A 13,067-nucleotide genomic window follows, 5' to 3' on the forward strand; every position below is an offset into this window, starting at 1 on the left:
TCAACAACATTTTCTGTTTTACACTAGTTTTCTCACAAAAAAAGATTTCAGAGTTGGGCTATAATTATTTCCACCTTAAATGCAGTATTTTTTGGTTAATGATTAGTTCACCTTTTATATTAATTATGAGATGTACAATTAGTTTACTTAGAAAGATCTCAAATGTAATAGAACAGGATATTTACGATCTCTGGTGGCCTCGGCCTGCAGCGGCTTGAAGCAGTTTCCGTTCCCGGCCAGTGACTGAGGTCGGGTCGCGGCAGTGAGAACACTGAATCCTAGCCGCTAGGACAAGGCCCTGGCTCTCCGGCTTTGCAGAAAAAGAATTTCCACAAACACAGAAAGTAGTGAAACAGGTAATGTATTTATTAAGAGAAAAAAGGAGTACGGTACGTGTGGATAAACACACAGGCAGACTCAGAGAGAGTCGCGCCCTCGCAGCAGTTTAAATCACTTATATGGGGCGGTTCTTCCGCGTTTCCTTTGTCCAATCATTTTGCTTTGCCTGGTTCAGAGCCCGTATTTCAGGATCCTCCCATGTGTGCGCGCGCATTTCTTAGCCAAGATGGATTCCCGAAGAGGCTTCCGCGTAAGTGAGCGTTTGTTGGCGTCGCTCCCCTTTTGACCTCCAACAAGCCTTTCTGTGCATGTGCAGTCAGGGAGGTCTCCCGACTTCAAGAGTGAGGAATATGTGGCCTCTTATCTTCTATCTGGGCAGGGCCCACCTCCTCTCTCAATTGTCCTGTTATTTATTCCTGTCTCGGAGTATCGGTCCGCAAGGAGCGAACTCAAACGGTTTGCCCTGAGGGCCCATCTGTCTCCTGCCTCATTTATACTTTTATGATAGAATTTCTGAAACATGAAGGAGTGTAGTGAGTTAGTGTGTAACTTAAAGGTTTGATTTATAAAATAAAAATAAAGAAACCATATTAGAAATACCTATCAGTGGGCAGAAGAAATAAAGATGGCTAACTAAAAATACATTACTATTATAAAACTGAGTTGGATTGCTGAGGTAATTAATTAAAGACTAGAAAAAAATTTAAAACCTGCCTCTTTATTAAGCATGCCTAAAGGGCTTCCATCTAAAAAATTAAGATATTTTCACCTGGGAATTCAGTGTTACTATTACTAGATATGTTCTGGGGGGGAAAAGAGATAAATGAATTCAAGGCTATAGGGATACAGAAACTTATATTACCCTTTTCTTGAATTTTTTTCTTGAAGCAGTAGAAGTTATGAATCTGTAATGAGTTGTGAAAAAAAATTTTCTGCTTTTGATCCACTATATTTTAGAATTTGAACTTTGTACACAAAAAAGGAAACAGAAGATTTCAATATTTGACTTTTTTCTTTTAAAAGATAGTTTGTCAATCTATGTTTTGCTCAAAAACTGAGAATCACTATAAAACCTGTACAGTTTCATGGAAACAAGGAAGTAATGGGTGTTAATGAGATGATACGTGTATTTCAACCGTTATTGAACTGTACTACATTAACAAAAGTAACCAAGATTTTTATTCTGAGATGGGATGGGGCTGGCCAGTCCTATCTCACCACCTGCACCTCATCCTCCAAGTGAATTAGAAGCTCATTTGGGGAAGATTTTTCAAACTACACTGCTCTTCTCAACTCAAAGATCAGGTCTGCCGTTCCTCTGCTTTTTCCCTCTCTCCTTTAAACATTGCATAAGGAGAGACGTTTTGGATGGTAGGGGTATGGATGTGAATGGAGTGGGGCAGGAAATAATGTTGACTCTAACTGAGGGTCCTTGGGATTAGGATTTGAGAGCTGCATTGAATCCTAGTTGGGCAATAAGTGTTTGAATAGTGCATTTCTGTTGACTTTTTAAGTGACAAAACGTTTATTTTTAAGTCCTTTAAGAAGAGACCCGATGGTAGAGCCCAGCAGGAGGAAAGTAGCCTGGACAAGTGTGCTCTGTCCCGGTGACACAATGTCACATTGCTTTCTGCCCTACATCTAGTAAGATGCGCTCACAGTCATCTGTGTCTGATCAGATCATCATCATCAGTATCATCCTAACAGTAATTGAAAACAACTGCTTTGAGTTTATAGTACTCATAGGCCTTGAGATTCGGAACTCTAATAAATGACGAACCACAGAACACGTGAAGGTCCGTTCAGTATCTTTCCTAGTTTCCAAGGAAAGGGAGTCAAAAGACCTCTAAAGCCCTTCTTTTTTTTTTTTTCTTTTCCGATGAGCGGGCCTCTCACTGTTGTGGCCTCTCCCATTGCGGAGCACAGGCTCCGGACGTGCAGGCTCAGCGGCCATGGCTCACGGGCCCAGCTGCCCCGCGGCATGTGGGATCTTCCCGGACTGGGGCACAAACCCGTGTCCCCTGCATCGGCAGGCGGACTCTCAACCACTGCGCCACCAGGGAAGCCCAGCACTTCAATTTTGTTAGTCCCTTGTATTAAAATTCTATGTGGAAGATCAGAGTTTATCAGGCAAAAATGCAATCAGTCTTAGTAAACCAGGTGATGGAAGAAGATAAAGTTCTCTTTAAATCAGCACTTTTTTATGACCATTTTTAAAATGTAAACGCAGACTATATTATAATTGGTTGAGACCTGCTTAAACAAAGAGGAAAATAGATAAATTAGAAAATAGATAAACAGGCTTGAAAGTAATTTCATATATGTTTTGTTACTGTGGTCTGGTAAAGAAATTACTATTGCAAAGGGTAAAAATCTGGAGTTTTTGCAGTATTTGTTTCTGGATGTAAAAATGCAGGAATTACCTTGGAAAAGCATCAGGGTAGTGAATATAGTACCTACAAGGTACAAAGTCCATAAAGCATATTTTAATATATGGCAAGAGTATTTTAATATATGTTTAACACACTTTGTCTCATTCTTTCTTTATTCTGTATTGATTTGACTATTATTACACTTTACTTATCAAATGGAAACCATACTATATATTCCAAAATGTTCCTGTGGGGTGTTCACATCCAATCCAACATCAAATTAACTCTTGTAATCTCCTGTCCTTTTCATTATTACCAATAAACAGCATATGCCTAACCTTGGATATTAGAGTCTGAATGCATCAGATGCTAATAATATTCTTCTAAATTATCTGTTTGCAGAACTTTAGGTCAGAGGGTACTTCTGTGTTCATAAACTAACCATGCAGCTACGCCAAGGGAAGCTGTGTTCTTGAAGACAACATGAGATTGGAATGAAAACCATTTTGCTTGGAAACCTAGTTCTGCCCCTTATTGAAGGTAGGACTTCTCATGCTTACTTTTTGTCTTGAGCTTTAGTTTCTTTCAGTGTAAATGGGAATCTACCACTGACACACAAAATATTCTTAGTGAGCTGTATTATGCACGAGACAGCATAATAAACCCTGTGATACATGAATAAGCCGAAGAGTTAACACCCGTGGCTTCGTAGAATTAGGCTTGGAGGATTCAGATTCCAAATAAGCTATATGAGGGAAATGTAGAAAGTAATGTGCAAGCTTAGCGCAGTGGCAAATGAACTAGTTTATTTAGGAAAAGGAATATTTTCATAAAAAATGTATATTAAAGCTGAGACTTCAAAGGATGAAAAAAGATAATCAGGAGATTAGAATTTGAGTAGGAGATAATATCTCAATCTGAGAAATGAATAGAAGTGTGGGAGCTTGGAGGTATAAGAAGAGCTAAAAATATTTCAGTTGAGTTTGTACACAGAATTTTTTTAAAAGATGAGAATATATTGGGATGAAAAGAAATACCTTCCTTTTATAGTTCTTATTAGGATTAAATATAATATATAAAAAAATCTACATATAATAAAAACTCATTATAAATTAATGAATATGGTCATTATATAATCCATTGCCATGAAATCAGGATATAAACTAGAATTTCTAATACAATTTTAGAAAATCTATATGACTAATGACCATTTAAACCTACTTTAGTTCCATGACTATGAATCAACATATAAATCTACTTAATATCCTTCATCTATATTTAATTAAAATAACTATGAACTTATTTCCAATTTGGATTCATAGTTCTCAGAAACAAGCAAGCAAACGAATGAATTAAAAGCCTATGTAAAAACTGAAGAATTCAAATCACTCATTTTACTAATATGTGACTCAGTAATTTGTTTTCATGAACTTCTTAGAACAAATTTACATGAAAAAGTATGATTATAACTCAATCGATACCATTTAAGCAAACAAGCAAATAAATGAATGTGTACTTGCCACTGGAACTAAATTATGTAACAGTTAATCTGACATTTTTAAGTGCATATTTAAAAAAAATCCTATATAAAGGAACAAAACTACAAATTTCTGTAGACAATTGATTCTAGCTTCTGATCTATCTCCATTTTTGTGGCATAGCATAGGGCGCACATCTGTAGATTGATTTGATTATTTTCAAGGAGTACTTGCACTGACAGCCATGGAAAGAAATTTTAACAATTCCCTTTTGCATTGTAACATCCCCTCTGTTTTTCTCTTTCCCAGCCCAACTATTAAACTCTTTGCAGTTCTTCTAACATTTTGGAGGTGTTTATAAAGCTATTAACAATCCTTTCAGATTTCTCCCTTCAAAGTGATTTGCTTTTACACTTCTTTTGGAAAAAATATTTTACATTCAACTTTATTGCTAACAAAGCATCAACACTAGCTTGGGCTTTTATAATAATTAGAGCCAAGATTACTTTAAATGTTGTTGAATTGAGGAATTTTAGAAAAAACGGATTATTAAGTCAGAATCTATTTTTAATTCCAAACCCAAAAGAATATGAAGAAATTTAAGATGACATTTAAGTTAAAATTACTATCAATGGATAATTTGACATTTAAAATTTTTAGTTGGCTTACTTTTACATTGAAAGTAGCAAGAGAAAAAGAAAGTGTAACAAGGATTGAAAAGATCAATAATAGGCAAAATACATATTTTATAAAAACTATTTTATAAACATGAGTAAAGCATAACTTTAAGAAATTAACCTACTTCCAAAAACATCAACACTAATAACTGTCATCAGGTCCCAGGGAAGAAGGAAGTTAGGGCAAAACTACTTTTATAAGAGCAATACTAATTAAAATCTTAAGTAAATCACTTGCTCCCCACAGGAAATATTACCAAGGGTAAATAGAACCATCAGTTTGATATGTAAAACTGATTTTACTCTCCAAAAGTAAATCTAAGCATATATACATATATAAAAGCATATATAAATATATAAAAAGTAAACATACGCATATAGACATATGTATATACACATATGTATTTTAAAATGCAAAATGAGATGAATAATTTGAGTCAACAAAAATGGTTTTGGGCTGTGATTATATAAATTTGTTCTTTTCAGTCTTTTTGCATGAGACCTTTTTTTAAGCTGTTTGTTTGGAAATAATTTCAAACTTACTGAAAAATTGCAAAAATAAACTAAGCTCTTGGAATTTGTGTGACCCAGAGTGGGTAAATGAAGGAACTTCAAAGTAAGGAAATGTAGAGAAAGACAGTAGGGGGAGGGGAAGGGAGAGACAGCGGGGACAAGAGAATGAGAACCCTAAGAGAGGGATCCTGCAAGGCATTTTCAAAAGTGAGAGGTCGCTATTTTTTCTTGAAAATTACAAAGTTAATGAAAAATGTTAACTTTTTTTCATTTTACGCTGTACTTCATTTTGGGGATTTGGTTGCCTCTTCAGTAAAGAACTTTATCTGGATGTGGATACACTTGGAATGGAGACAGTTTGTCCCCTCACTGTTTCTCCTGCAAAGGCTCCAGCTACAGGGGCGTGGAACCAATTTGTTTATTTACAAACCTACCCTTCCTACCTGAGACAGAAAGTTCCCAGAGCCTCAAACTTTCCTACAGACAACTGGCCTCAGCATCTCCCAGGATTTTGCTGGAATGAAGTTATCTGACTTTTCCCTAGACAAAGGTTAATAAGAACCTGCATCATAAGATCCTCAGGTGATCACATTCCAGTTGTAGGAGCACTGCTCAGGGAAAGCCAGACACTGCCTAGGAAGAAACATGTGTCTGTTCTCAGGGCCTGTAAGGTACCACTTTATTCTCCACCTAATGTTTGGTCCAGGATGGGAAGGTTGACTGCAGTCTGATTCTCAGGTCCCCTGTAAGGCCCTGCACCGTTGACCACAGCAAGATGAGGGCTGTTATTTAACCTTAAGAACAGTTATAATTTACCACATGATTCCAGTTAGTGATCAGTTTTCTTTTATAGCCTCTTAGCTGAAGTATAATTACAATCTTTTATATCACAAACACAAGAGATTATGGAGGTTTCTTTTTTTCCCTCTTTGTGGAATCTTTCATGGTTTCTACTTGTTTGTTTTGCTTCATCTATCATCTAGCTAGCTAGCTAGCTAGCTAGCTAGCTAGCTAGCTACCTACCTACCTACCTACCTACTTTCTATCTATCTAATGGTTTGTTGGTATTAATCAACTAGGAGTATGAGGAATAATCTAGTAAGAACTGATAGGCTGATTGAATACAGCCATGAATACACACGTATGTGTGTGTGTGTGTATATGTATATATACACACATATTTCTAATATAAATTTCATATATTGGTTCTTAAATCACTTTTATGAGTCAGTTACTTTTTTTTACATTTTTATTGGAGTATAATTGCTTTACAATGGTGTGTTAGTTTCTGCTTTATAACAAAGTGAATCAGTTATACATATACATATGTTCCCATATCTCCTCCCTCTTGCGTCTCCCTCCCTCCCACCCTCCCTATCCCACCCCTCTAGGTGGTCACAAAGCACCGAGCTGATCTCCCTGTGCTATGCGGCTGCTTCCCACTAGCTATCTGTTTTACGTTTGGTAGTGTATATATGTCCATGCCACTCTCTCACTTTGTCCCAGGTTACCCTTCCCCCTCCCTGTGTCCTCAAGTCCATTCTCTAGTAGATCTGTGTCTTTTTTTTTTTTTTTTTTTTTTTTTTGCGGTATGCGGGCCTCTCACTGTTGTGGCCTCTCCCGTTGCGGAGCACAGGCTCCGGATGCGCAGGCCCAGCGGCCATGGCTCACGGGCCCAGCCGCTCCGCGGCATATGGGATCCTCCCAGACCGGGGCACGAACCCGTATCCCCTGCATCGGCAGGCGGACTCTCAACCACTTGCGCCACCAGGGAGGCCCGATCTGTGTCTTTATTCGCGTCTTACCCCTAGGTTCTTCATGTCAATTACTTTTTAAACCTTCCCTTAGGAGTACAGGCTTGTCACCTTTACTCTGGTCATATGGATCTGCAAAGTTGACATGCACAACCAGCAAAGCAGAACTAGGTAATATTCCCTTAGAGAGAATTAATTCTTGATTCTTTTTCTGCTTCCTCCATCTAATATAGCTTTTAACCATGTTGTGCTGTGTGGTCAGTAATTATAACTAGACAATGGATTTCCTGAGAACAGAGACTGTGCACTGTACGTGTGTGTGTGTGTGTGTGTGTGTTTCTATAGCAAGAGTCTTCTCTATAGTGTATAGAACCTGGGAAGATTCATGCCATATGCTTTCTGACTTCACTACTCCTGATATTTTTGTAAAGATTATACTGAACTAAAACAGGTGTATAAGACAGCTTTGAAGGCAAACAAAACCAGCTGAAAACAATTCAGGGTGGGGTGATTATGAAAAGACCATCTGTTAAGAGCACAAGCCCCTAGTCGTTGTCAGTTGGGAGCATGGTGTTTGCGATGGAGAGCAGATACAAGCTTAATAGGAAGCCGGATGTAGATCCAACTATTTCCTTTCCTTTCTCAAATGTCAACAAGTCAAGATCCTACAAAACTCAGGGAACAGAACAAGAGACCTGATTTATCATATCCCAGTATTTTTAATACCTGCTGTCTTGAAGTGAATAATTGTGGTTTGAAGAGCTGTATTGAGTGTGTGTGTGTGTGAGTGTGTTTGAGCGCCTCAGTTGTTTATTTCTATGTAACAATTTTTCTTAAGACAAAAATATGGGCAAAAAGAGTGGACATAAATGTTCGGAATTCATTGTGGATTTCTGAAATAATTCTTAAATCTCTAAAGAGCAATTCAGTATACTCATTTATACTAAAAAACAGGTAATTTTTCATTTACATGTTTTGTTGGTATGTGCTCAGGGGATGCATTTATCATCGAAGACAATATGAATGGTAATCCCCAGATTAGTGTAGCCTGGTAGCCCTGAGGTTTTTCAGTGGAGCCAACAAATAGCACATTTCTCTGAGGTATGAATTAATAGCTGAATAAGAAGCAAACACACTAAATAGTCAGTAAATAGAGAATGAAAATATCACTCTACTGATACTTGAAATACTTAACAACTGCACGGCGAAGGCTTAGAACATTTAGAATAGTAGCATCCAAGCTTAACAACTGCAAGGCCACATGGGCCATATCTGCTGAACATGAGCCCTATGTGTGTTGGTCAAAGTGACCTTGCTCTCTCCTACCCACCAGAAGAGTCAGGTAAAGACAAACCACGGGGAAGAAAGTTTACAAAGCTGTTACATCTCACCCACTTACATCTTGGTCCATGTGGGATGAGATGCAGAAACAGATCAAACAATCCCCCGGGAGCTCAGGACTATGGAGGAATTAACTCCACTCACCCAAGAAGGGGACTATTGACTTTGAAGAAACAACTAGGTAACATATGTTACATCCAGGGGAGGAATAAAGGCTGAGATGAGCTTAGGAAGGCTTAAGAAAGAACCATCCTCCAGAAAGAAATAACAGGAGAGGATGAAAGTGTTCCTTCCTACAATATCTCATCTTTAATGTTACATCTATAGCATGAATAAAGTAAATAGGAAAGCTAGAGGAAAACTAGGTCAAAGGAAAGGAATATTGACTCAGCCATACCTGCCATGTTTAGTTGACTGGACATTGATTTTATTTAAAGGAATACAACCGTTCTAAAAAATAGGGCTGAATTATCCCCCAAATATAGCAATTTTATCAATTACTAAAATATCTTAAAATGTATAGGTATGGACACACAAATTTATAATTGACCTATAGAATATACAATTTTCTTATGTAAGTAAGCTCTTGCTTTCTTTTACATCAACTTTGAAAGGCCATTGTATATTGTCCACATTTTTAACAATAAAGATACCTGTATCTTTTTAAAAACTAATTAATATATATTTATTTTTTACTGTGTTGGGTCTTTGTTGCTGTGTGCAGGCTTTCTCTAGTTGCAGCGAGCGGTGGCTACCGTTGCGGTGCCTGGGCTTCTCATTGCGGTGGCTTCTCTTGTTGCAAAGCATGGTCTCTAGGCATACAGGCTTCAGTAGTTGTGGCATGTGGACTCAGTAGTTGTGGCACACGGGCTTAGTTGCTCCACGGCATGTGGGATCATCCTGGGCCAGGGCTCGAACCCGTGTCCCCTGCATTGGCAGGCAGATTCTTAACCACTGCGCCACCAGGGAAGTCCAAGATACCTGTATCTTAAAAATGTTTTAATATGGTAAAATGCAGCAAAGTCAGAGCTAGAAGACACACGTGCTATTAATACTTAATAGTAACAAAACAACAAATGCCAATAACTACAGGATACTTGATATGTGACAGGCACCAAACTCAGTACTTTATATATATTTACCTTTTAACACTTGTAATTATCCTATGAGATAGATACGGTTGTTATTCCATTTTATAGAGGAGGAAACTGAGTCGTAGAGGCATTTTTGGAGGTTACATAATAATTCCACTTGGCAAAGTTGTTTCCCACTGGGGCATGGTTAGAATTCTTAAACTGCTATACATGTATTCTGAAATTGAACAATTATGTAAACAGATGAAGGATGGTAGAAACCAGAGTTCTCAGTGTTGGAGTGGGAGATAACAGGTAAGCCAGGAAGGAGGCCACAGTGACCCGTATGGTTGTGGGTTAGAGCTGGATACAGCAGTGTGATGTCATGTTTTGCTTAATACACACACAGATGGTTACCTATAGACACATTTATAGATAATAATATGTACACAGGTTAGTACACACAGACATCTCCTTGCTCTGTCAGCTGGGATCACCCAGATCTTGGTTTATGGCAGCTCTCTCCCTGAAAAGGAAATAGGACTCCTTCGAGATATGGCTGGTTCTAGGACTGGGGTAGGAATATACAAGATAAACCTGGAGCATCTTGTAGTGCCAAAAAGGAAGAAAGTGCTAAAAAAAAAAATCTATCATAATGTCAACAGGGCACAGGAGAAAATGAAAGGTCACAGGTCACCGGGCCACATGACCGATGGCCAAACCTGGAACATTTGAACAACAAGATAGAAAAGACGTAATTGGAGGACAATCCAAAGTATATAATAAATACCCGTGAAGCAATACGGGCAGTGTGAAGGAAGACATGATTGTCGGAAATTGTGGGGATGACAGGTGTTATACTTCCATTATGTATAACTAGAAAGAAAACAAAAACTCTGCCTCTTATCCATGCTCCCCTCCCACCCTGTTGACTTTTCCAACTCAAAACAGCTTCCTGACGGGGCAGAGCCTCAGGCTGCCAGGCTGTGTTCACTTTTAATGCCTGTTTTCTTTTGACAAGCCAAGATCACCTCCTGAGAGTGAGGTGACTTAGAAAATAGGAGTGAGTTAACAGGACTAGTATTAAGAATAGCTGCTCTGGGGGGAAGAATGGAGATGTGACCAGGGTCCTAAGATATATTTTTGAATGTCATTGAGGGCTTAGCTGAGATTAGAGGCAGTTATTTAAAAGAACCGTTTGTATTATAATGTGAATATTTTCGATCAAGTTCCTAAATTGTTCAGAAATAATCTCTAAAGTCTACACTTGAGACATAATAATTATTATATTTCCTCCTATTCTGAAGTGCTCTTAACTGTAAAATGCACCATCATTCTAACAACTGCTTTTTATTCTTGCATGCAATAAATGTTCCATGACCTCATGAAGCTCACCATCTATTGAGGTGAGAGAGTGGCTCATAAAGTAAATATGTAATTACAATACATTTCAAGTGATGATCATTTCTCCTGAGAACTGTAAAGCAGGAATACAGGAAGGGCAGAGGTTCAGTTTTTCTGCTGTAACTAGGTTGGTATATTAGACTTCATCACGATGGTGGCTTGTGGGCAAAGACCTAAAGAAAATGAGGGAACAGGTGTGCAGATTATCTGGGAGGCATGTATCCAGGTTCAAAGGAGCAAAGACTTCTGTGCAGCTGGAGAGTGAGTGAGGGGTAAATAGTAGCTGGTGAGTCAAGGGATTAGAAGGTTCAGGTACTCAGGGCTTTATGTGCCATATGAAGACTTGGCTTTTACTCTTAATGAGATGAAAAACCATGGAGGGTTTTAAGCAGAGAAGTGACATAGTCTGACGTGTTATAAAAAGGTCACTCTAGTTTCTGTATTAAGAGTAGACTGTAAGAAGGGAAGAAAGGAAGCAGGGATATTAGCTAGAAAACTATTAAAATAGACAAGATGTTCATAACCTTGTCTAGTGTGGTAGTAAAGGAGAGGATAAAAAGATGAATTATTGTTATAGTTTGATGATATAGACAAGAGAATACAATTACCATTTTGGTCTAAGCATCTGATATAGAAATGCTATTAACTGGGGAGACAGAGGAATGGGGTGATTAATTCAGTGGTTAAAATTTTGAGATGATTATTAAACATCCTAGTGGAGATTTTGAGTACCCTCCTGCATATGTCAGCCAGGGAGAGACCCAGGCACTACATATACATTTGGGAGTTGTTGACATATAAATTAAAGCCATGAGAATGAATAAGATAACCAATAGAATAAGGCTGTATGGGAAAGTAGGTCTGGGATATTCTAATGTTTGAGGGATAGGAATAAAGGGGGAACAAGCCAAAAAGACTTAGAAGGATCAGTGGAGATACGGTAACAAAAACATCAGAGTATTGGTACTTTGGAATGCAAGTTATAAAAGGGTATCTGAGGGGACTGAGGGACCATGCCTTCAAATGCTACTTGTAAGTCAACTAAGATGAAGACGCCAAATATACCATTTGCTTTAGCAACGTGAACGTCACTGGAGATTTTTTCCTAAGTGTTGGTGGAATGGTGGGAGCAAAATGTGGTTAAAGTGGATTAAAGAGAAAGTAGGGGGAGAGAAATTAGAGAGAGTGAGTCTAGTTCACGCTCTTTGGAAGTTTTGCAGTGAGTGGGAGGAAAGTAGAGAAGTTTCTGAAGGGAGATGTGGAGATAAAAGGACGTTTGTGCAAGAGATCAGAGGTATTATTACATGTTTGTTGCTAAAGATAATCATTCAGTTGGCTGAGAAAATTTGACAGTGCATGAGAATTCAGAATTATATGCTTGGAAAAGTGGGAGGGAATATGGTATCTAGAGTTCAAGCTTAATTGTAGACAGTGGCGGAAAATGCACCTGGATTAACATGTTTGATGGCAGGATTCATGGACGGGGAGCCTGGGAGGTGGGTGTTGTGATGTTAAGAGCCTATGGATGTTCTCTTCTGATTGCTCTTATTTGCTCAGTGAAGCAAGACCCAGTTATATGTGAGAATAAGCTTAGATGAGAAGGTATTAGGTATTTAAATAGAGAAGGTAAGGTACAAAGTCATCATCTAAGAGATTGAAGTATGAGTGGATTAGGAAAATAGAGAATGAATGTTGGAAACTTTAGTAACTTTTGGGAAAAAAAAAACCTCTCCCATATTAAATGGACTTATCAAACATGAAGTTTTAGAATTCTGTGGGAAAAGTTCTAAGAATCAGATGAATATGGCAATGAGTATTCTTAAATACTCAGAATTCTCTATTTTTGCATCCTTGTAGTCTCATAGAGGCTGTACTCTTCTCTTAAATCAGAAGACTGTTGGAAGCCCATAAATCAAGCTCTGAAAAGCTTTGGCTCTGACTCTGGTCCTGCACTTCGGAGGACTCTGTCACATTCTTTTACCTTGATAGCGTTGTCTCATTGATTAGATGATACATGTGATTTAAACATGGATTCAAGTGCTTATAAGAACCCTGGGTTCCAAAGTGGTGAGTTGGGATTGATTCAAGTTTGTGCCAAAGGGATCTTAGGTACACA

Source organism: Mesoplodon densirostris, chromosome 15, assembly GCF_025265405.1.
Source record: "Mesoplodon densirostris isolate mMesDen1 chromosome 15, mMesDen1 primary haplotype, whole genome shotgun sequence".
Classification (NCBI taxonomy): domain Eukaryota; kingdom Metazoa; phylum Chordata; class Mammalia; order Artiodactyla; family Ziphiidae; genus Mesoplodon; species Mesoplodon densirostris.